The sequence below is a fragment of the Bactrocera oleae genome, chromosome 3 (genome assembly GCF_042242935.1).
Source record: "Bactrocera oleae isolate idBacOlea1 chromosome 3, idBacOlea1, whole genome shotgun sequence".
NCBI classification, from domain to species: Eukaryota; Metazoa; Arthropoda; class Insecta; order Diptera; family Tephritidae; genus Bactrocera; species Bactrocera oleae.
Genome location: NC_091537.1, coordinates 33224833 through 33248694, shown reverse-complemented (window position 1 = coordinate 33248694; position 23862 = coordinate 33224833). Strand labels below are relative to the sequence as shown.

General features: G+C 36.0%; 1 pseudogene; it reads left to right on the top strand.

Annotated features, from left to right (window-relative positions):
• Positions 1-321: 321 nt before the first annotated feature.
• The window catches only part of LOC138856029 (uncharacterized), a 50838-nt pseudogene continuing 27297 nt past the window's right edge, over positions 322-23862 (top strand).

Genomic DNA, 23862 nt, shown 5'->3' with positions numbered 1-23862 from the left:
TTCTACAAACAGAGCTGAAAATCTCGACGAGCTCATCGACCGCATCCGCAGATAGGATCGAATCCCTGTCAGGTGCGGTTGGAAGAGCTGATCGAAGCTTCCTGCAGTACAGGATCCAGTTGGTATTCTTCAAATTTTTATAGGTTTTGAGCTATATATTACATATAGAAAGATCTACACTACAAAAAAAATGAAAAAGTTACTCACCTCTTGCGTTAATGTCCGAGCTCCCCCAGACGGTGTGCCTTGAATTAGCATCCGAGCCTATTAAGACTCCGGCCACTTTGCGCCTGGCCTCTGCGAGAGCCCTTCTCAGCAGGTATGGAGGTGGCTCCACCTCGTCGTCGTGCGGCATGTACAGCGGCACCCTCGAACAGGCGCTCGAGACGAAAGACGGATCCATCATCGCCCGACGATCCGCCCTCCATGCTCACCACATCCGAGCGGATGGGGTCGATGTCCAGTTTAGAGTGGGAAAGCTACCCACTGTGCTGTGTGTGGAGGGTTCGGCCGGAAGCCAGACACGAGCACGAGGTAGCGTCGGAAGCTCCGATTTGGCCACCGTCTCGAGCATTGCTCCCTTCCATACTTCCCCCACCCTGGCTTCCGCCTCCTTATAAACGAATGTCGACCGTTCGTCGGCACACCTTATAAGTTTGTGTAAGCTGAGGTTCCACCCGGCACTTTTACATCTAGGGGGTGGTCCAGGGCTTCCCCTGACCACCTTCATGAACACATCGGAGATAGCAGCCGCTACCCGCTTCATCTCCCCTGCTGCTGTCGTACACACCGAGCTCTATTGAGCTGGCGAGTTTGGGGATTTCGCTAAACATCGGTACGGCTCCGACTCGAGGCTTCTTGCCGATGGAGGATTCCCCCTCCTGCGACCCCTGTCGTTTCATCGAAGTGTGGGGTTCGCTCGGCCCCACTTTCCTGTCATTAACGTCGCTTAGCACCCTTTTGGCCCACTCAAGTGTGCTAGCATGCTGATCAGATTTCTGGTGAGCCTGCCTGCCACCGTAGCGCTCCAAAATCTTGGTAGCCAGCCGACGGTCCGACTTCAGCTTTTTAGCTGTGGTCACGCGTTTCCCCTCGGAACCCTTAGCTTTCGCTGAGGACCCCGCGCCTCCCATTAACAGAGGTTTCTCTGCTAGTGCTGGCGATTCCGCCGCGCACTACTGCCCTGCCTAAGGTGTCAGTCGGCAGATTCCTGCCCACTCCCCCCGCCTTACCGCCCCTAGTGACGGTAAGCCAGGCACCCCCGGATTTTTTCTCCTCACCCTTAGGCGGAGACGATTTCGTCTCCATAGGTGAGGATGCCCCCCCAGGGAACTGTCCACTTTTGAAGAGATCGGTTTCGACCCGCTTCCTCCCTCGTCCTGGGTTGTAAAGTTATTAGAATTCATTTTAATTGGGTCCCCACTCAGAGCCGTTATCCGTCTCCTGGAAAGGTAGTCGCCTATAAATGGTCTCAAGGTTGTCTCAGTTACGAGGCCAAGGCGAGGGTTGACGCACGCACTTATGAGGCAGTGCGTTCAGAGCCGACCAGCGCAAAGAAGGAGTCATCTCAACAAACACCTACCACACCAACTTAATGATGACAGGAGGGGAACGTACTCTGAGGCCTGCCATGGTTTTAACGGGACGGAGGCGGCCTTGGCATTAGCCCATCAGCCATTTCTGCAGAGTGTCACCCCTGCATACTCAGTTGAAAGAATACCACGACCACCAGCCCAGGGGCCTTAAATAATAATACATGCCAAATTTCGTGAAGATACCTCGTCAAATGAAAGAGTTTTCCTTACAAACACTTGATTCCGATCGTTCGGTTTGTATGGCAGCTATACGCTATTGTGGTCCGATATCGGCCGTTCCGACAAATAAGCTGCGTCTTGGCGATAAAAGGATAAGTGCAAAATTTCAGATTGATAGCTTAAAAACTGAGGGACTAGTTTTATATATACAGACAGACGGACAGACAGACATACAGACGGACATAGCTAAATCAACTCAGCTCATCATGCTAATCATTTATGTATACATTTTATAGGGTCTCCGACGTTACCTTCTGGGTGTTACATACTTCGTGGCAACTTAATATAACCTGTTCAGGGTATAAAAATTGACAAAACCGGGCTATAACTGTACAGTCCCCTAAGTACCAAAGATGTGCACCCTCAGTGTCCTTCTTACCGAAAGTATCGTTCAATGTATGAGATATATATAATACTTGGGAATTCGAAGAGAAGCCTTTCCTGATAATATTGTGTCGGTAAGTCAAAAAGGAATTGAATCGGGTAAATACTTCTCTTAGCCCCCATATACCTAATAAAACCATTTTCGAAATTCCTTATACATATTGTTGATGGTACCTATGTGGTGTACCTGAATGAAACGCATTCTTTCTCATATTTTCCGTTAGCAGTAACATATGTAATAATGCCAAATATAAACAAAAGCCGGTCAATACCTAATATAAGATTTTCAAACCTCTGCTTGGCTTTATGTACGATATCGTTAGAAAACTTAAGTGAACGTATAATATAGATTACACAGTAGTCTAACGCCGAGAAAATGTGAATTTAGTATAGGAAATACCCATATACTACATATATATGTACATAAACTGATTTTTGTTATTTTTACAAACCTGATGCCGAATATGTCCGCCAGTGTGTTCTCGAGTATACCTTACTGTCAAAGGTTAAGGCAACAAACTTATATATATTTTTATACTCTCGCAGCCTGTTGCTACAGAGTATAACAGTTTTATTCACAACGGTTGTTTGTATCACCTAAAACTAATCTAGTTAGATATAGAGTTATATAATATATAATATGTATATAAATATAACATATGAAGAGACGAGTTGAAATCCGGGTGACTGTCTGTCCGTCCGTCCGTCCGTCCGTCCGTGCAAGCAGTGACTTGAGTAAAAATTGAGATATCTTTATGAAACTTGGTACACATGTTTCCCGGTACCGTAAGACAGTTGGTATTGCAGATGGGCGTAATCGGCCCACTGCCACGCAAACAAAATGGCATTAATCAAATATAAATAAATTGCCATAACTAAGCTCCAAAATAAGATACACATACATATATTTTGTATACAGGATCACAGTAGGGAGGGGCATCTGCAGATTAAAATTTTTTAAAAAGTGGGTGTGGCTCCGCCCCTTAATAGGTTTAATGTGCATATCTCCTGAACTGCTTAAGCTGCAATAACAAAATTCACTGAGAGAAAATGTTTTTAGCACCTCTATCGACAGTGTGAAACTCGGTGAAATCGGGTGACAACCCCGCCCACTTCCCATGTAACGGTACTGTTAAAAACTACTAAAAGCGCGATAAATCAAGCACTAAATACGCCAGAGACATTAAATTTTATCTCAGGGATGGTATGAGATGACTTTATAGGAACCGCGTTCAAAATTAGACAAAATTAGACAGTGGGCGTCTTTTTATATTTCTATGTTATGGTGCGAAAATGGGCGAAATCGAATTACAACCATGCCTATTTTCCATATGACACCGTTTTAAATTCCACTTGATTCTTTCACTTTCCACTATGCAAATCAAGCAACAATGATTATATCGGGGTGAAACTTTGCGTGAATAATACGTTTAAAGTATGCCACCTTGTGACCAAAAATTCTCTAAATCGAACCAAACTGTTCAAGCCCCTAGGTACTGAATATGTGGACCCCAGTACCTATAGTTGACTTTTTACCGTAAATATCGGCCATTGTGTAAGATATATAATTGAAATTCATAAAGTAGAATAAATAAATGAAACTATCGATAATAGTATGTCTTTGTTTCAAAAATGGGTTGAATCGGATCAATAGTTCTTGTAGCCCTCATATATCTAGTATAAATATTTTTGAACTTCCGCGTGACTTTATACCGCATATGTGAGCTATCTTAATGAAAATGAGAGAGCGTGTTTTACTCATAACAAGATCAAATCGGGTAAAAATTTTCCTTAGCCCCCATGTAACTAATATCAGGATTTTCGAACATTCGTCGGACTTTACTCCATTTGATTGGTGATGGTATGTGAGGTACCTTAATGAAACAGTGGAAGCATTTTATTAGTCTTTGGCATGTTAGTAGTATGTGGTATTGGAAAAGATTAATAAAATCGGGTTATTACTACCCTCAAATTCCATATACTACTTATAATGCTTTTCGTTATTCTAACCAGTTTTATGCCGAATATGTCGGTCAGTGAGTATTAATAGTTTTTTATACTCTCGCAACCTGTTGCTACAGAGTATAATAGTTTTGTTCACCTAACGGTTGTCAGTATCACCTAAAACTAATCGAGTTACATATAGGGTTATATATATATAAATGATCAGGATGAAGAGACGAGTTGAAATCCGGGTGACTGTCTGTCCGTCTGTCCCTCTGTCCGTCTGTCCGTCCGTGCAAGCTGTAACTTGAGTAAAAATCGAGATATCTTTATGAAACTTGGTAGACATGTTTCTTGGTACCGTGAGACGGTTGGTATTGCAGATGGGCGTAATCGGACCACTGCCACGCCCACAAAACGCCATTAATCAAAAACAAATAAATTGCCATAACTAAGCTCCGCAATAAGATACAAGACTGTTATTTGGTACACAGGATCACATTGAGGAGGGGCATCTGTGGTTTAATTTTTTTTTTTTAAGTGGGCGTGGGATGACTTTATAGGAACCGCGTTCAAACTTAGACAGCGTGCGTGGCACAGCCCACTTTTAGGTGAAAACCGATAACATGAGATCTGCTTAACCAATTTCAACAAAATTCGGTACATAACGTTATTTTCATATTTTTATATTATAGTGCGAAAATAGGCAAAATCGTACTACAACCACGCCTGTTTCCCATATAACACCATTTTCAATTCCATCTGATTCTTTCACTTCCCACTATGCATATCAAGCAACAATGATTATATCGGGGTAAAACTTTGCGAGAATAATATGTTCAAAGTATGTCACCTTGTGACCAAAAATTGTCTAAACCGAACCGAAACTGTTCAAGCCCTTAAGTACTAAATATGTGGACCCCAGTGCCTATAGTTGACCTTCTACCGAAAATATCAGTCAATCCACAAAGAAATCTCAAACGAGTGTACCATTTGACTTTGCGAGAGTATAAAATGTTCGGTTACATCCGAACTTAGCCCTTCCTTACTTGTTTTATATATAAAATTGCTTCAAAATATGTTCTCGAGTATAGCTGAGCAATGTCAAAATTAATATATTTCTCTATCCCCAATATATATATGATTTCCGTCTTTCCCCCTGACTTTACACCGTTCCGGTTGATCAACGTGATATTTTAACGAAATTAAGTGGAAAAGATTTCTTAAAAGTTATGTGGTTTGACGCTGAATTAGAATGAAATTAGTATATACTAAGTCTAAACCTCACACCTTCATATAATGAATTCCGATTCTCTGGTTGACGTTTGCCACCTAAGCTTATAATATAAAATTTAGCCACTTTGGTGGAGTTAATATCACATTCATACTTTTGTATATCTCACTTCAAGCAATAAAACTGAGACTAGGTTTATGGCCTTTAATATAAGTCAAGAAGATACCAAATTTGATCGTAATTTAATCACGATATCATTTAATAATGGATGTTTAATTCAACATTTTTTAAAATACGGTTTGGAGGAATTTTCTGGTCTTTGATTTTCCCTGCTCACATGTACTTCTTATGGTATAATTTTTTTCGTCAATTTGATAATTTAATGAAATTAAATGGACAGTTTTTCTTAAAAATAATGTATATCGCTGCATATGAATGACTTTGTTTAAACCTTATAACCCTAATATACTGATTTCCGCTCCTCTGGTACAACAGCAACCTCATATACCCCACATATAATATTAAATCTAACCCCTTTGGTTCAGTTTATATCACATATACCATGTTTGAGTTAAATAGTTTCTTTTTATAAAAGTTAACATTTCGGAGAAAAAAAGAGTATTGACACAAAATAAATCTATGATCAATAACATAAGTTAATAAAATACCAAATAATAATCGAGTAATGAATGTTGAATTCTTTCGCAACATTTTTATACTTTCGCAACATGTTGCAACAGAGTATAGTTTTGTTCACCTAAAGTGATAGATATAGATTTCTATATACATATATTTCTTCTAATATTTGGTGATACTCAGTGGTTAGGTATATTTTCTCAGCCATCATGTTGAACTTATTATAAAATATACTAGACAACAATGCTAAAAAAGTTTCTTAGAGTGCTGGACTTTGTATAGAGCAAAAAAATCTTTCTAGAAAAAATTGCATGAAATAAATATTAGTAATGTAGTATCAAAGGGCAAAATACCCTTTTTATGTGGTTATAGATAAACTGCGACCCCATCGGTTTACATGCTACTGTCTATTATTTCAGTTTTGCGGCACATTTTAATATGAAGGTCATGAGGTGAACTGTAAACTCAAGAAAATTACATTTTTACCTAGCGCCGTTGGCAGCTTATGAAAGGTTTAGATATTAAGACAGAAAAAAGAAAATCCTGCCTGCTCTACATATGTGTATACCATACTTAATTATATGTAAGTTATTGTTAATTTAGCCTTCATGGGAAGACCCGTCAAAATAGGTACCATAGATCCCTCTGTTTTAGAAAGCGTTTAACGGGTTTTCCGAGAACTTAATTTCAATAAAATAAATATAACTAAATATTATATATTATTATGTTAGTGAATAGCTAAGTAATATATAGGTATACAAAAGTACGTAAGCTGTACCAACATGTTGCAAGAGTATAATAAATATCAGTACACTATGTTTGTAGTTTCAGTTTCACTAGATGTCTTTACCAGCAAAGTGCTTTATCCAAACTAATTTTAGTGTATTAGTTATATAGTGTTTAAAGTATTATTATATACAGTGACGAGCAAAACCGTATTATATACAGTGGCGAGCAAACACATATACATATGGGCACCAGTATACCATAGTACCTATACACGGACCAGGAAAGGAGTCATAGCAAGGACTTGCACGGAATTACAGTGAAAGAGAGCAGCACCTAGGATCCAACTTTTAACACCCGGACGGACTGAATTATATAAGTATTATCTATAAGTATTTTATATATTAATCCATTTATTATTAATTAATTATGCTTAGATTAAGTAGAAAATCTATTCTTCAGAATAGAAGACGTATGAGAGTTCTTCGTGCAAAGTCTTTATATAGAGAAATATAAATACTGTAAGTCACGCTAATCGTAGATTAGGTTCCGATGTTGAGAGTAGTCTAGAATAAATATGTCTTTTGATGACTATTTGTTAGCCCTTAGGTCAAGTTTAACGAACCCAAAATTTTTCTAAAAAGAAAATTACAGAATCGTTTTATAAACGCTTATAATCCTCTGATTTTGGAACTCCATAGAGCAAATATGGATATCCAATATATACTGGATGCATACGCTTGCTGTTCATATATAATTAATGAATAACTAGTCTAACAGGGGAATTTCTAGGCTCTTAAATGAAGCTATATCAGAGGTAAATGATGGAAATTATACTATTAAGCAAAAACTTAAACATATAGGTCACAAATTTATATCAGGCACAGAAATATCTGCACAAGAAGCAGTATATTGCTGCATTGGGCTCCATCTTTCGGAAGCAAGTAATGCAGAAATATTTATAAAAACCTCTCGACATGAGGAACGTGATCGAATGGTAAAACCTAGAGCGGAACTTCAGAACCTTCCTTCAGGTTCGACTGAAATATTCGTAGCCGGTATTTTAGACCGTTATGTTCAAAGATCCGATCGGTTAGAAACTCTTTGTTTAGCTGATTTTGCATCTAGGTATAAATATTTTAAATCTAGTAGAAGAGCACAAGATAGTGATCATGAAGAAGAAGAGAGAAGACGATAATTTACCAGAAATCGGGGTTGTCATGCCTCTTAAAGACGGTAGCGGTTTTGTGAAAAAACGCACCAAACAAAAATTGTATTATTCGGTATAGCATGTTTAACCCAGATTTGGCCAGAGTTGAGTATTTCCGCGAAATGTTAATGCTGTACTATCCTTGGCGGAATGAACAGCAAGATCTCATTGAAAACGATAATGAGCAGACTTGCATAACACATCGTATTATAATTGAGGAAAATCAAAGAAAATATGATGTTTTTGAGCAAAGAGAACTTGAAAATGTTCTAGAAAGTCTTTATAATGAAATAGACTTGGACGAAGGTGCTCAAAATGAACTAGTGTTGGCACTTCCAGAAATAAGCCCAAATATAAATTTGCTGGACTTGCATGGCGAAGATTCAACAGATAATGGCACTAAATCTGATTGCAATATTAGACTTATTAAACTACCCCCTTTAATTCCAGTTGAGGAATTATTTTCTTTAGTTCAAAGTCTATATACTAAGCAAAGAACCTATTTGACACATTTGATGCACCACCGAAAAACAAATCTCCCATTTTATGAGTTAATTGGCGGCGGTGCAGGTGTAGGAAAGAGTCGTTTGATATCTGCAATATATCAAGGTCTTAACCATCGTTACAATTCTACACCTGGATCCAATCCAAAAGTTCTTCTTTGCGCATCTACGGGTAAAGCAGCATTCGGAATAGGTGGAATGACCCTTCATTCAATATTCTCTTTACCTGTTAATCAGTTGAATAGAGAGTTGAGGCCACTTAGCAATGACACAGTTAATTCATTGTATTCCAGACTTATCGATTTAAAATTAATCATAATTGATGAAATATCGATGGTAGGTGCTCGTATGTTTAGCTCGGTTGATGCGAGATTAAAACAAATTTTCAAAACAGACAGCCCCTTCGGTGGTATACCGATCATAGTGTTTGGTGATTTCTCACCTGTTGGAGATAGGTGGATATTATTTCCTAATCCCAATGATGCACACAGCACTTTAGTTGGTTCCCCTTTGTGGGAGTTATTTTAATACTTTGAATTAACACAGATAATGAGACAACGGGAGGATCAGGCCTTTGCAATTGCATTAAATCATATGGCATCTGGTACTATGACAAATGAGGACATATCATTCATTGAAACTCGAGTAGTTAATTTCGAAGAAGTTCCCGATGATGTCATACATTTATTTTGGTCCAATGAAAAGACAAATAATTTCAATGCCCTTAAGCTCAGTCGAATCCTGAATCCTGAAAACTGAAACTATCCTTTCAACTGCAAAAGGATCAGTTAATGTAATTGGTATAAGTGTAGATGAGAATATTTTGGAAAGAGTTAAACTTTTCAAAACTTCTGAAACGCAGGGACTGCCCTATGAATTTACACTAAAAACCTCCGCCAAATATATGATTACAGTGAACATAAACACGTATGATGGCTTGGTTAATGGGGCAGCTGGACAACTTATGCAAATTGATTTCCATTGTTCTTTTCCAACTATTCTGTGGATTAAATTTTTGGAACCTTCTGTTGATTTGATAGCACGATCAAAATAGCCTCATCCTCTAGAAAGTTCTTGGACACCAATTGAAAAAGTTCTAAAATCTTTTCAATATAAAATAAATGAACAAATTTCAATTGAAAGAAATCAGTTTCCAGTTGTTCCGGCTGAGGGAATAACTATTCGTAAAAGTCAGGGTGCCACATATAATAAAGTTGTAGTTCATACTCGACCCAGAAAGCCTAGAGCTTCAATATATGTCGCTTGTAGTCGAGCTACTTCTGCAGAAGGTCTATTCATCATAGGAAATTTTATTCCTCCTAACAAATTTTCTGAATCGGATCCCGTATTTAGGGAACTGAGGTAATTGAACACAAATAAAGCTTTGACAACAAGTTTCAATTTTATGATTTCCCGAACATCAGGACATCAAATTTCATTCCATAATGTTCAGAGTCTTCACGCTCACATTAATGATATAAAAAGCGACTGTTTGATGCTATCTTCAGATATTTTATGTTTTGTAGAAACTTGGAGTTATCCTTGCGAAAGTTTTGATATACCAGGATTTACTCCAATTAACGAGCTGAGGATAGATAGCATGGAAACAACCAACAGAAATAAACGGGGCATTATAATATATGCAAAGCATAGTATTGCTTGCTCTATAGAATCAAATGCTATAAAGAAAATTTATTCAGGCCGCAAAGTTTTAGAAGCGGTTTTGTTTAAATGTTTCAATATTAATATTCTGGTTCTATATAGAAATTCAGCATTCTCTGTCAGACAATTAATTGTAGAACTTCAGGAAGTCCTTACTTCTGAGTTAGGCAATCAAAATGTGCTAATTGTTGGAAACTTTAACATTTGTTTAATGTCTACAGGGACTGCAATAAGAAATCTGCTCCAAGAAAAAAACTTTAGTTCCCTGCTTGGTGCAGAATATTCAACTACACCTGCTGGTACACAAATTGATTGGGCATTTTCAAACATGGATCCTTCCCGTGTAAACGCAATTACCTTTGAGACAGTACACAGCTATCATGACAGTATTTGTGTCTCTATTTCGAACTTAAGTTTTCAGACTTAGTGCAATAGTTCTTCATTTTTTTTTCCCAAATATAATCGAAATGGAATGGCATAGGAATTTTGACAGTCGTTTTTAAGACTAAAATGTAAATAATCTAATTAAGAAAATTTAAATTATATATATAATTTGTTATTATATATGACATTATTGTATAAATATATGATAGAAATTAAATAGTATAAGGAAAACAGAAATATAAATTGGATATATGTATAAGAATCTCTACAAAAATTTATGTTTAATATTGTAAATATTATATTTATTATTATATTATAAAGTTGTTAAAATTTATTATTTTTAAGCTAAACATGTATAATAATTTCGATATAATAAATAAAAAATGTTATTCATTGTCCAAAAACGATTTCTTTTCATACTTCTCAATACAGTTGTAATGCATTCTATATAAAATCAATTATAACCGTATACAAAAAGCACAAAACGATTTCTCATAATTTGAGTAAATTTAGTTTACAAATTGCTCTAATTATTTTCACTGTGAGTGAAAACTAAATAACTAAGGCAAGAGTTCCTACTTCTAATTATTAAAATATATAAAGAAGTCTCAAACGAATATACCATTTAACTTTGCGAGAGTATAAAATGTTCGGTTACATCCGAACTTAGCCCTTCCTTACTTGTTTACAACTGGTTTTATTAATAGAATTTGATAGGTTGGTTCTAATTGTGGAATTTTTACAATGTTAAGTAAAGTATTTATTATATTCAGTTTTACCCATTGAATTGCGTATTTAAAGTTTATTATTTCTTCTTATCTGTAGTTGTTTATTTATAATGGCCTGATCGTTATTGTTTGTAATAAGGCTATTGAGATTGTTTTGCAAATTTTGTGGATTAATGGACATGCGAGCTTTTATATCACGGCCCAATTACGATTTGATTTGATAATAAATTGATTGATAATAAATAATATTCAGTCTAGTGTAAAATCAGCCACCGAAAAACGTTTTCAACAAACTTGTACTGAAGAAAAAAATGTAACTTCCGAACATCAAGGTGATGAGCATTCGACAGAGTTAACTGTATGGCACATGGAAACAGCGAGGGTATACTTCCTTGTACGGTGTGACATCATTGATCGGATACTATTCTAGTAAAATCATAGATATTGTTGTAAAAAGTGCCTACTGCAAACTGTGTGAAACTTGAAAGTAGGAACTCGATACCGAAAAATAAAATGAATAGCATGCAGAACTTGAAAATAATTGCACTGTAAGTCATGCTGGCTCTTCTGGGAATATGGAGGTTGATTCAGTCGTCGAAATGTTCCAACGTTCAGTGGAAAAACTTGGAGTCATGTACAAAAATTACATCGGAGACGGTGACTCCAAAACGTACTCGGGAATTTTAAAGGCTGCACCTTATGGGGATCAAGAAGTTGTAAAGAATGAATGTATTGCACACGTACTGAAACAAATGGGCACGCGACTTTGTGAGATTGTGTCAAAAAAAAAAAAATGTTGAAACAATTGAAAAGAAAAAAAGAAAAAAAAAGAAAAACTCTCGTTGGAAAAGGCAAATTTACTGGAAAGATGATCGATAAGTTGACTTAGCAATAAGGAGAAATTGTGATTCCATTAAAAAAATGTATAATGCTATCTGGGCCACATATTACCATTATTGTTCAATTGACGAACAACCTCAGCACGACAAGTGCCCGGATGGACCAACCTCATGGGGCAGGTGCCAATCAATTATCTTTACTTTCGCACATGATTATGAGTCATTATTAAAAGTAGCTGTTGAGGCCATACGTCCGATTTTTACAGATCTCAGCAGTGAGAATTTATTAGAAAGATGTGGAGGGCCAAAATTGTTCCGGCCGGTTCGTAAACTCTGGAAATCGTTGCATACATAGCTGCTGGTATATTTATTGAAGGAATGGCATAACTATTGTATTATACTTGTATGAAGGCAATAGAAATTACACTTGGCCCTAATGCGCATTCATATGCCGAAAAAGAAGATGAGCAGCGCGTGAACATTTCTGACAACAGACAACATCAGCTCGAGTTATTAGACCGATGATCCAGGTCAGAGATATAGTGGTCACCGCAAAACGTCTTTTTTGAGAGGAGCTCCCGGATAACAGTTGTAAACAATAAACAATAAATTTAAAAGTTTTCTCAGAAAATATCCTGCAAAATTTACTTTTTTTCGGCCTTCTAACTGTATAGAACCCCATAAAGTATGTTGGAGCTGGGGTCAATATATCCCGGATAATGCGTACTAGGGAGGAATCGACAATCTTGCAGTTCACAAGAATCAAAAGCCAGGAAATTCATTCAGGTGTAGCAAAACCCTATATTCAAAAAAAAGAATTGAAAAAGAATTAAACATCCATTATTAAATGAAATCGTGATTAAATTACAATCAAATTTGGTATATTCTTGACTTACATATATTAAAGGCCTTAAACTTTGTCTCACTTTTATTGCTACATTTTCGTTCGCGTTTGAGATTTCTTTGTGGATTGACTGATATTTTCGGTAGAAGGTCTACTATAGGCACTGGGGTCCACATATTTAGTACTTACGGGCTTGAACAGTTTTGGTTCGATTTAGAAAATTTTTGGCCACAAGGTGGCATACTTTATTGCATTATTCACGCAAAGTTTTATCCCGATACAGTCATTGTTGCCTGATTTGCATAGTGGAAAGTGAAAGAATCAGATGGAATTTAAAATGGTGTTATATGGGAAGTAGACGTGGTTGTAGTCCGATTTCGCCCATTTTCGCACTATGACATAGAAACATGAAAAGAACGTTATGCACCGAATTTTGTTGAAATTGGTTAAGCAGATCTCAAGATATGGGTTTTCACCTAAAAGTGGGCTGTGCCACGCCCACTGTCTAATTTTGAACGCGGTTCCTATAAAGTCATCTCATACCATCCCAGAGATACAATTTAATGTCTCTGGCGTGTTTAGTGCTTTATTTATTCCGGCTGTAACAAAGTAAGTAGTTTTTGACAGTACCGTTATATGGGGAGTGGGCGGAGTTGCCACCCGATTTCATTCATTTTCACACTGTAGGTAGGGGTTCTAAAAACATTTGCTTCCAGTGAATTTTGTTATTATTGCATTAGCGGTTTAGGAGATATGCATATTAAACCTATTAGGGGCGGGACCACGCCCACTTTAAAAAAACAGATGCCCCTCCCTATTGTGATCCTGTATATCAAATAAGAGTCTTGTATCTTGTTGTGAAGCTTAGTTATGGCAATTTATTTGTTTTTGATTAATGGCGTTTTGTGGGCGTGGCAGTGGTCCGATTATGCCCATCTGCAATACCAACCGTCTCACGGTACCAAGAAACATGTCTACCAAGTTTCATAAAGGTATTTCAATTATTACTCAAGTTAGAGCTTGCACGGACGGACGGACAGACGGACGGACGGACAGACAGTCACCCGGATTTCAACTCGTCTCTTCATCCTGATCATTTATATATACATAACCCTATATCTAACTCGATTAGTTTTAGGTGATACAAACAACCGTTAGGTGAACAAAACTATTATACTCTGTACCAACAGGTTGCGAGAGTATAAAAAAAAAATCTTGAAGTGAGATATACCTACATACAAGTATATTAGGGATAGAGAAAGATATTAATTTTGACATTGCTCACCTATACTCGAGAACATATTTTGAAGCAGTTTTATAAATAAATAAAAAATATGAACACTCACTGACCGACATATTCGGCATAAAACTGGTTAGAATAACGAAAAACATTATTAGTAGTATATGGAAGTTGAGGGTAGTATTAACCCGATTTTATAAATTTTCACCTATACCACTTACTATTAATATGCCACAGACTAATAAAATGCTCCCAGTGTTTCATTAAGGTACCATACCATCTCCAATCATATGGAGTAAAGTCAGACGAATGTTCGAAAATCCTGATATTAGTTAAATGTGGGCTAGGTAAAATGTTCACTCGATTTGATCCATTTTAGGCTCAAAGATATCTTGTTATAAGTCAAATACGTTCTCTCATGTTCATTGAGATAACTCACATATTGGCCGATATATGCAGTATAAAGTCACCCGGAAGTTCAAATTTTTTTATATTAGGTACAATATATGAGGGCTATAGGAAGTATTGATCCGATTCAACCCATTTTTGACACAAAAACATATTATTATCGAGAGTTTCATTAATTTATTTATTATACGAATTTCAATTATATATCTAACACATTGACCGATATTTTCGCTTCTGCAGGCACTGGGGTCCACATATTTAGTACTTAGGGGCTTGAACAGTTTTGGTTCTATTTAGACAATTTTTGGTCACAAGGTGGCATACTTTAAACGCATTATTTACGCAAAGCTTGACCCCGATACAATCATTTTTGCTTGATTTGCATTGTGGAAAGAGAAAGAGTCAGGTGGAATTTAAAATGACGTTACATGGGAAATGTATCGGTGTTGTAATCCGATTTCGCCCATTTTCGCACTATAACCTAGAAGTATGAAAAGGATATTGAAATCGGTTAAACAAATCCCAAAATATGGGTTTTCACTTAAAAGAGGGCGGTGCTATGTCCACTGTCTAATTTTGAACGCGGTTCCTATATAGTCATCTCATACCATCCTAGAGATAAAACTTAATGTCTCTGGCTTGTTTAGGCTTGATTTATCGCGCTTTTAGTAGTTTTTAACAGTACCGCTATATGGGGAGTGGGCGGGGTTGTCACCCGATTTCACCCATTTTCACACTGTCGATAGAGGTGAATTTTGTTATTGTAGCTTAAGCAGTTTAGGAGATACGCACCTGAAACCTATTAGAGGGCGGGGCCACGCCCACCTCCACATACAGTGTGAAAATACAGTTACAGTATATAAATAAAGCACCAGTTAGATGTAGAAATAAATGAAAAAGTCCTCCGAAGGTATACTACTATCTCTTATGTACGTTAAAAAAGTTGAAATTGGACCATACCTTTTAAAGCCCGCAGGTAAACCTTAAAACAATGTGGAAACCGCGAGGGTGTATAAAACGTGAGGTTACTCTAAAACTTATACCACAATTACAGTTTTTAACTCAACTCGATTGAATTGAAATTACGATTTTTGGTATTACGATTTTCAATTATTTTCAGTCAAAGTTTGTTTAGTGGTGCCAACCTCAAAAAAGAAGATTTAATTGAAAATTGCTCACGAAAACGTGAATAATTATTAAATTGGACATTAGTTTAGAATTATTTTACGATGATTTATAATTTTTTTATACTCTAGTCAACCCCACTGGCACAGAGCTGAAAACCGTAATACCAAAAAAAGTTGAAGTTGACAACACTTCACCAATACCTTGGCCTTTACCAATATATTTTGGTTTCAAATGTCTCGCTTGTCACCGATTTTTTGCTGATAAGTACACGGTCACCATCATTCGGTTTTTTCTCCATATATAAGTATATCCAAAACGTTGTCAAACGGATTCTCAGCTAAACTCTTATATACAAATTATCTAAAAATCTTTTCATAAAAATGTTTAACTGATTTCGGGTTTTTGAATTAATTTTGTTAATGCAGGTACTTCAATCTTAGTTAATAAAACTTAAACAATTGATTTGCAGAAATAATTTGAAATTAAATAAAAACAAGTATGAAAGGGCTAAGTTCGGGTATAAACGAGTATTTTATATGCTTACAATTTTCAAAGATCAAAGCCGTCGAAATATTTTCAGGTGTTGGCAAAACTTTATTTGTATTAAAAAATGTTTCGTAAGAAATAAATATTCTTTATTTCTCGAAACTATAAAGGGATTACAATCATATTTCTACCTAACTTAAGCTATAGAGCATATAATCACTTAGCCCGATATATAATATTTATGTATATTTAAATATGTCTAACTAACACAAATCTCAATATTCATCATATTAGTGCTGAGGGAAGGTACATGGCAATATCCATAATGTTTGCCACCGATTGGCATAATGCTAATCAATATTTCATTGAAATATGTGATATACGGACTTAGTGCTTATTAAAACACTTAAATAAATGGTTAATGATACAGTTAATTTCAATCTCGCACATTTTGAACTTAATAATCTGTTTAGAGTCAAGCCAAAATTCGAAAGTGTTTACTAATATTAACTATATTATTTATATGGGACTGGGCGAAGTATTAACCTGATTATAACCATTTTCGGCACAAGGACAGACAATTTCTTTAAGATAACTCCAATATTGACCGATATACCTATATAACTTACCGTTTTACCGTTATATATTATATTTGAACAGCTGATATAGTAAGGCTTGTTTAGAAAACATTTTCTTAAATTTTTTGGAGTAGTTATTGCTTGGTGCCCTTTCGAAGATGGAACAGCATTTTCGGCATATTTTACTGCTACTATCAAAAGGGTAAAAATGAAGTTCAAGCAAGGTGAAAAATTTTGTGATATGTACGGAAAAGATGTGTTGACCGAACACCAATGTTAAAATTGTTTTGGAAAATTTCGTTCCGGCAATTTCGATCTTAAGGATGCACCACGTCCTGGAAGCCCTCTTGAAGCCGATGTGGATAAAATTGGCCGATGCAAATCGTCGAATAACAACTCGAGAGATTGCTTAAAGATTTAATTTGTATAACGAAACCGTTTACGTTACGCAATAAAAAAAATATCTTGTTTAAATTGTAAAAAAAGAAATTACTTAGTGAACGACCCAGTATACCTATGTACAGTATTCAGTCAGCCTGAAGGTTTTTGTAGTGAAATTTTTTTTAAGAATATACATTGTCAATTGGTGCATTAATATGAATATAATAATATTTATGATTGTAATAAATGTGTTCAAACGCTGCATTCGTATAAATTTATAGTTACTAAATAAATTTAAAAATTCTTTAAAAATGTCAATACTAGGTGTACCGGTATGAAGTAAGCGTTAAAATTCAAATGTGTTGGTAGAGAACATTTGTTGTGAACGAGCCTTATTTTTTTTTCTGTTTGGTTGGCATGACATCTGTCAAACATATTCAATAACATTACAGCCATTCAACAAACAACATCTTATTTTGTTTCAATGTGTTGAAAATGCCAAATTTTGTACTGAGCTGCAGAGTCGCATCAAATGCTTATTGAGGCATTTGGTGATTATGCTCTATCAGAAGCAACATGCAAAAGATGGTTTCAACGGTTCAGTTGTGAGAAATGAATAACGTGGAAGACCAACAAAAAAGTGTGAAAATGCAGAACTGCAAGCAATATTGGATGAAGATGATACTTTAAGTCAAAAGCAAATGGCAGCCATGTTAAATGTTGCAACAAACAGTCAACAAATGATCAATATGAACCATGCATTGATCGAAAAACGACCAGAATGGGCCAGAAGACACGGCAAAGTAATTTTTTACACGACAATACACCAGCACACAAAGAAAAATCGGTTCAGGATACAATCAAAGTGCTTGGCTGGGAGCTGCTATCCCACCCGCCGTATTCACCAGACTTGGCACTTTCCTAGAACCATTTTTTTCGTCGACGGGACAAGCATTGGATGAGCAGAACTTCGATTCCTACGCTGAAGTCGAAAATTGGGTGTCTGATTGGTTTGCTCCAAAAGACGAACATTTATATTAGCATGGTATCCACAAATTGCCAGAAAGATGATCAAAATTTCTAAAAAGCAATGTTAACATTTTCAATATCATATCATATATATATATTTATACTTTCCCAATCAAAATTAGTATTTCATTTTCAATTAAAAAAAAAAAAACTGAGGCAACGCCCAGAAATTAAGTAATTTTACGTCGAACGTAAAAATTAATTCAATTCTACTAGCCATAATCACATATTTTAAATTCCAAAGAACGTTATTGTTTTCCTTTTCTTAAAGATACATTTTACGATTTCTGTTAAAATTTAAGTATGGCCGCGGCCAGTCAATAAGCGGCTGAGTGGTGGGCGGCTTTTAATGGGCGGAATTTCTGAACTATTCATTGTTTAAATGTCATTGTGAGTTGAAACGCATTCCTGTTTGTAAAAATTTTAATGATTTAAGAAAAAGGTATAAATCGAGTAAGAAGACATTGTGGTAATTTTAACCATTTATTTAAAAAATTACGTGATTTTCGAGACAGTTTTTGGCAGTACTGCCGTATTTCTGTTAAAACCTTTGATGTGAAAAAGTGAAAACTAGATTGGCAAAACAAAGAAAAGAAATTTTGCTCTGCAGGCTAGTTTTAACTTTAAGGCCAGTTTATTTTTATACTCTCGCAACCTGTTGCTACAGAGTATAATAGTTTTGTTCACCTAACGGTTGTTTGTATCACCTAAAACTAATCGAGTTATATATAGGGTTATATATATATATAAATGATCAGGATGAAGAGACAAGTTGAAATCCGGGTGACTGTCTGTCCGTCTGTCCTTCCGTCCGTCTGTCCTTCCGTCCGTCTGTCCGTCCGTCCGTCCGTGCAAGCTCTAACTTCAGTAAAAATTGAGATATCTTTATGAAACTTGGTAGACATGTTTCTTGGTACCGTGAGATGGTTGGTATTGCAGACGGGCGTAATCGGACCACTGCCACGCCCAAAAACGCCATTAATAAAAACAAATAAATTGCCATAACTAAGCTCCACAACAAGATACAAGATTCTTATTTGGTATACAGGAGGTTTTTAGAACCTCTACCTACAGTGTGAAAATGGGTGAAATCGGGTGGCAACTCCGCCCACTCCCCATATAACGGTACTGTTAAAAACTACTAAAAGCGCGATAAATCAAGCACTAAACACGTTAGAGACATTAAATTTTATCTCTGGGATGGTATGAGATGACTTTATAGGAACCGCGATCAAAATTAGACAGTGGGCGTGGCACAGCCCACTTTTAGGTGAAAACCCATATCTTGAGATCTGCTTAACCAATTTCAACAAAATTCGGTGCATAACGTTCTTTTCATATTTCTATGTCATAGTGTGAAAATGGGCGAAATCGGACTACAACCACGCCTACTTCCCATGTAACAGCATTTTCAATTCCATCTGATTCTTTCACTTTCCACTATGCAAATCAGGTAACAATGATTATATCGGGGTAAACCTTTGCGTGAATAATGCGATTAAAGTATGCCACCTTGTGGCCAAAAATTGTCTAAATCGAACCAAAACTGTTTAAGCCCCTAAGTACTAAATATGTGGACCCCAGTGCCTATAGTTGACCTTCTACCGAAAATATCAGTCAATCCACAAAGAAATCTCAAACGAGTATACTATTTGACTTTGCGAGACTATAAAATGTTCGGTTACATCCGAACTTAGCCCTTCCTTACTTCTTTTATTTATTATCTTTTAACATAAGTTTGTTTGTAAATTTTGAATTTCTCCTCGAATTTCTAATTTTTCAATGTGGTCAAATTTTTTCATAACTGGCAGTTATGTTTCTGTTTTTCCGTCTCCGTTTTAAGAATTTCTACGTTTTCCTTTTTAAACTAAAGAACTTTTGTATCGTTATTAATTGACGAGTTCTTCTTTGTTTTTTTGCTTGGAATCGAAGTGGAAAAATCGGTAAAAGTATTGCTGTTGTTAGGCGTATTATTTGGGTCTGCAGCCACAGTGTCTTTGATGAAACTCGTCATGTTAAAATATGGCCAACTATTTATATTTATTTGCAAAGTTTTGCGGAATCTGTCCTTCAAATTTTTCCACTTTGTTTTTGCTGTCCCTCTTAAAAATATATAATCAAAAGAAGACAAACGTAAAAAAGAGATAAGCTAATATTATAGTTTCCCAATTGCTTTGGTAGTATTGATGGCAAATACAAAAAAAAATGTATTACAATAACATAGATGTGGGAGGAAGAGGAAAGCAAAGTGATGACGGTAATTTTTCTGGATCTACGTTATTTGGATTGCTTGAAGCGAGTAAATTTAATGTTCTACCACCACAAGCACTGTCAAATAATATTTGACCAAATTTTTAATTGGTGATGAAGCATACCCACTCAAAAAATACTGGTTGAAGATCGCATTCAAATCTTGACTAACTGAATTTTCAATGAAAAACTTTCAACGACAAGACAATGCATTGAATGCACATATGGAATTTTAATCTCGAAATAGCGTTTTTTACAAAGAAACATTGAAACAAAAAAAAAGCTACTAAAATTAAAAAAAATGTGCATGCTTATTGTTCAATTTTGGGAGAGATAATGACAGTGATCTTATTAATATACAAATAACTGCTACTGTAAACAATGACCCAGCTCAAATAAATACGAAACTAGAATTCCGTGATAACAGAAGCAACAACACAGCGTGGAATATGAGAAGTAAATTAGCACAGTATTTTTTTGATATATTTCAGAATTAAACATTTTTTAAATATATAATTTAATCAAAAACTTACCAATCTATCTTGCTATAATAGCGACCAAAATGCCACTGATTGTGTAGTCACTTCAATAGCATTTCACATGTTTTAATTGTATTGTATTAAACACTTTTTCTTGTCTGCAAATGGCGTCTTGAAGCCAATTTCTTTAACATTTTGAAGACGGCAGCGACATATCAAACAGTTGATATACACAGGGCCGCCAAGAGAAAAACTGGGCCCAGGGGTAAATATTTCGAAAACTTCAAAACCTTTTTTAACTTTCTTTCCACTTACTACTTCAATGTTTTCGAAGAATAAGTCATATACGACGTTTTATGCGTTCATCACATCTTTATTAAATTTATATTATGTTGATGTTGGGTGGAACCAATTTGTTTTGTACAATTTTGACAATCAATAATGTATAAGTTATATGTAGATTTTCAGTCAAAAATATTTTTTCAGATTATAAAAGAATATATGAATATTGGGATAGCACAACTTTAAAGTTAATAAGAAGACAGAAACATCCCATTCAAACATTTATTTACCGATCTAATTAATGAAAAACGGTTCTTTTGAAATCTGTTGACCAAGGTGATTAAGTTTTTGAACATGCAGTTTAAAATCTTCCAATCTTAAATTATTTGGAACTTAGTGGTGAGCGAATGCGTCGATAATACATACAGTGTAGCTAGTTCTGAAATCCTGCCCTTTGACGACCATGACTGATTTACTTGTAAATTTTTCATCCTATTCAAAGCTCTAAACGAACTTTCACCACTTGAGACAGAAACGGGTAAAGTGGAAAATATTCTTAAAGCGATGGAAATACTTGTATTGTATTTGAGAAAAGTCTTGCTAATTTTCGAGCATTATTGGCATTCAATAAGTTGAATGGACTAAGGCGGGTTTTCAAAATTGGCATCGTAAACGTGGCTGAGGTGAAAAGCTTTTTTGGACAACTTATCAGATACATCATCGGACTTTTTTGCAACTGCGTTGAGTTCATCTTTTTTCATATCATGGAACTGCCATAGAAATGAGAACGATACGTTTACTGCGGCGTGACAACATTGTCCAGTATGACGTAGAAAGTATTTATTTTGAATTCAATTTCTTCTTTATTGCAATTTTCTTTCCACTGGTAGCGCAGAATTGTAAATCTACAAGAAGGCTTTCCATATTTCTAACTTCAGCGTCGATGATGGCATTGATCTCCTGAAAAACCTAGTTTCTTTTACTGATTGTCTGAAGGATTTGATTTGAAACCATATGGAAGCCATCAAAACGCACTCAAATTTGCTCATATATTTCAAAATTACATGAACGTCTCGACGAGTTTCGGCCGTAAGGTTGAGTTTTTTTAATTTCGCTTAAAGCGTTTATCAATCCGGAAAGCCGATTTGCAAATGGCTTGACGGTCACGATTCTAGCAGACCACCTTGTATTAAAGAGACAGTGAAGTGAATTAGGTATTTTGCATTTTAGAATTTCCCAAAAAAGTGATTGCTTGAGGACGGCATTCAGCCGAGTCAACTCCAACCAAATTCAGCATGTGTGCACCATAGGGCGAAAGAATACTTATTTTTACATTGAATGTGATTTAGCGCTCCTTCATATTTACCGCTCATATTACTACTATTATTGTAGCCCTGTCCACGGCAATCTTCCAATGTTTTGCAAATTAATACGGCAGTGTATTTGCCGCATTTTTTGTGTCAATTTACAAAAGCAAGAAAACGTTACTTTTTCGGTAATCATATTGTTTAAATAAATGTTTAAACTAATTGCCTACCAAAAGCATTCTAATTTTAAACTATTCACTTCATTTTTTGAAAGATATGGACCCCTTCGAGAACTCCAGGCCTGGAAGCAGTCCCCCCTAATTGACATATTAGCTTCACCACTACAACTGTCCATTATCGTCGGAAAAATTAAAAATTGTGTTAATTTCGCGACAGCGACAACTGCAAGCCTGCAGCCAGGAAGTCGTGCTGTTGTCTAATGCTTCAGTTAGTGACCGACTCAAAACTTTAGACAGAATCTACAAATACGATATCTTATGAGAGCGCATTGTTAATGAACCCTTACCAACGCTTCTACCGTCCGTGTACGTGAATATCTGCGAAAATTGGATTTTTCCCGTAGAAACGAGTCAGCTACAACAAAGGTTTGCTAATCTCGATATTTTTTAGTAATTAAAAAATTAAGTTGAATATATTTGAAATTTTCTTAACCTAACTCAAAATCACGGTCGAATAATAGGTGTGTTCCAAAAAAACAGAACTTTTAAAACAACAGAACAAATGGTTTTATCCACAAAATCAGTTAATTTTATTCAAAATAGTCTCCTTCTGCTGTAATACAGCATTTTGCACGGTCCAAAAGCATGTCGAACGAGTGTTTTAGCTCGTTGCCCGGTATGGCCGCCAGTATGCCGGAGCAAGCCTTTTGAATGGCCTCCACGTCTGCATAACGCTTTTCTTTCATCGGCAAATGCATTTTTCCGAAAAGGTAGAAGTCGCACGGTGCCATATCAGGAGAATACGGGGTGTGGTTGATTGTTAAAATGTGATTTTTGGTCAAATAATCCATCTTCGCGATATTCGGGCCGAACACGTCGAATACGGCGCACCAAACGGTTCAAAACTCCAAGGTAGAATACCGCATTAACGTTTTGGCCGGGTGGAACAAATTCTTTGTGGACAATACCCTTGGAATCATAAAACCAAATCAGCATTGTCTTCACTTTTGACTTCTCCAGGCGCGATTTTTTGGGTTTCGGCTCATTTCTCATTTATGTCCTCACGACCACTTTGAAAACGTTGAAACCACTCGTGCACTCTGCTACGGGATAGGCAATCATCGCCATAAACTTGTTTCATCAATTGAAACGTTTCGGTAAAAGTTTTACTAATTTTAAAACAAAATTAAATGTTGGCTCTTTGTTC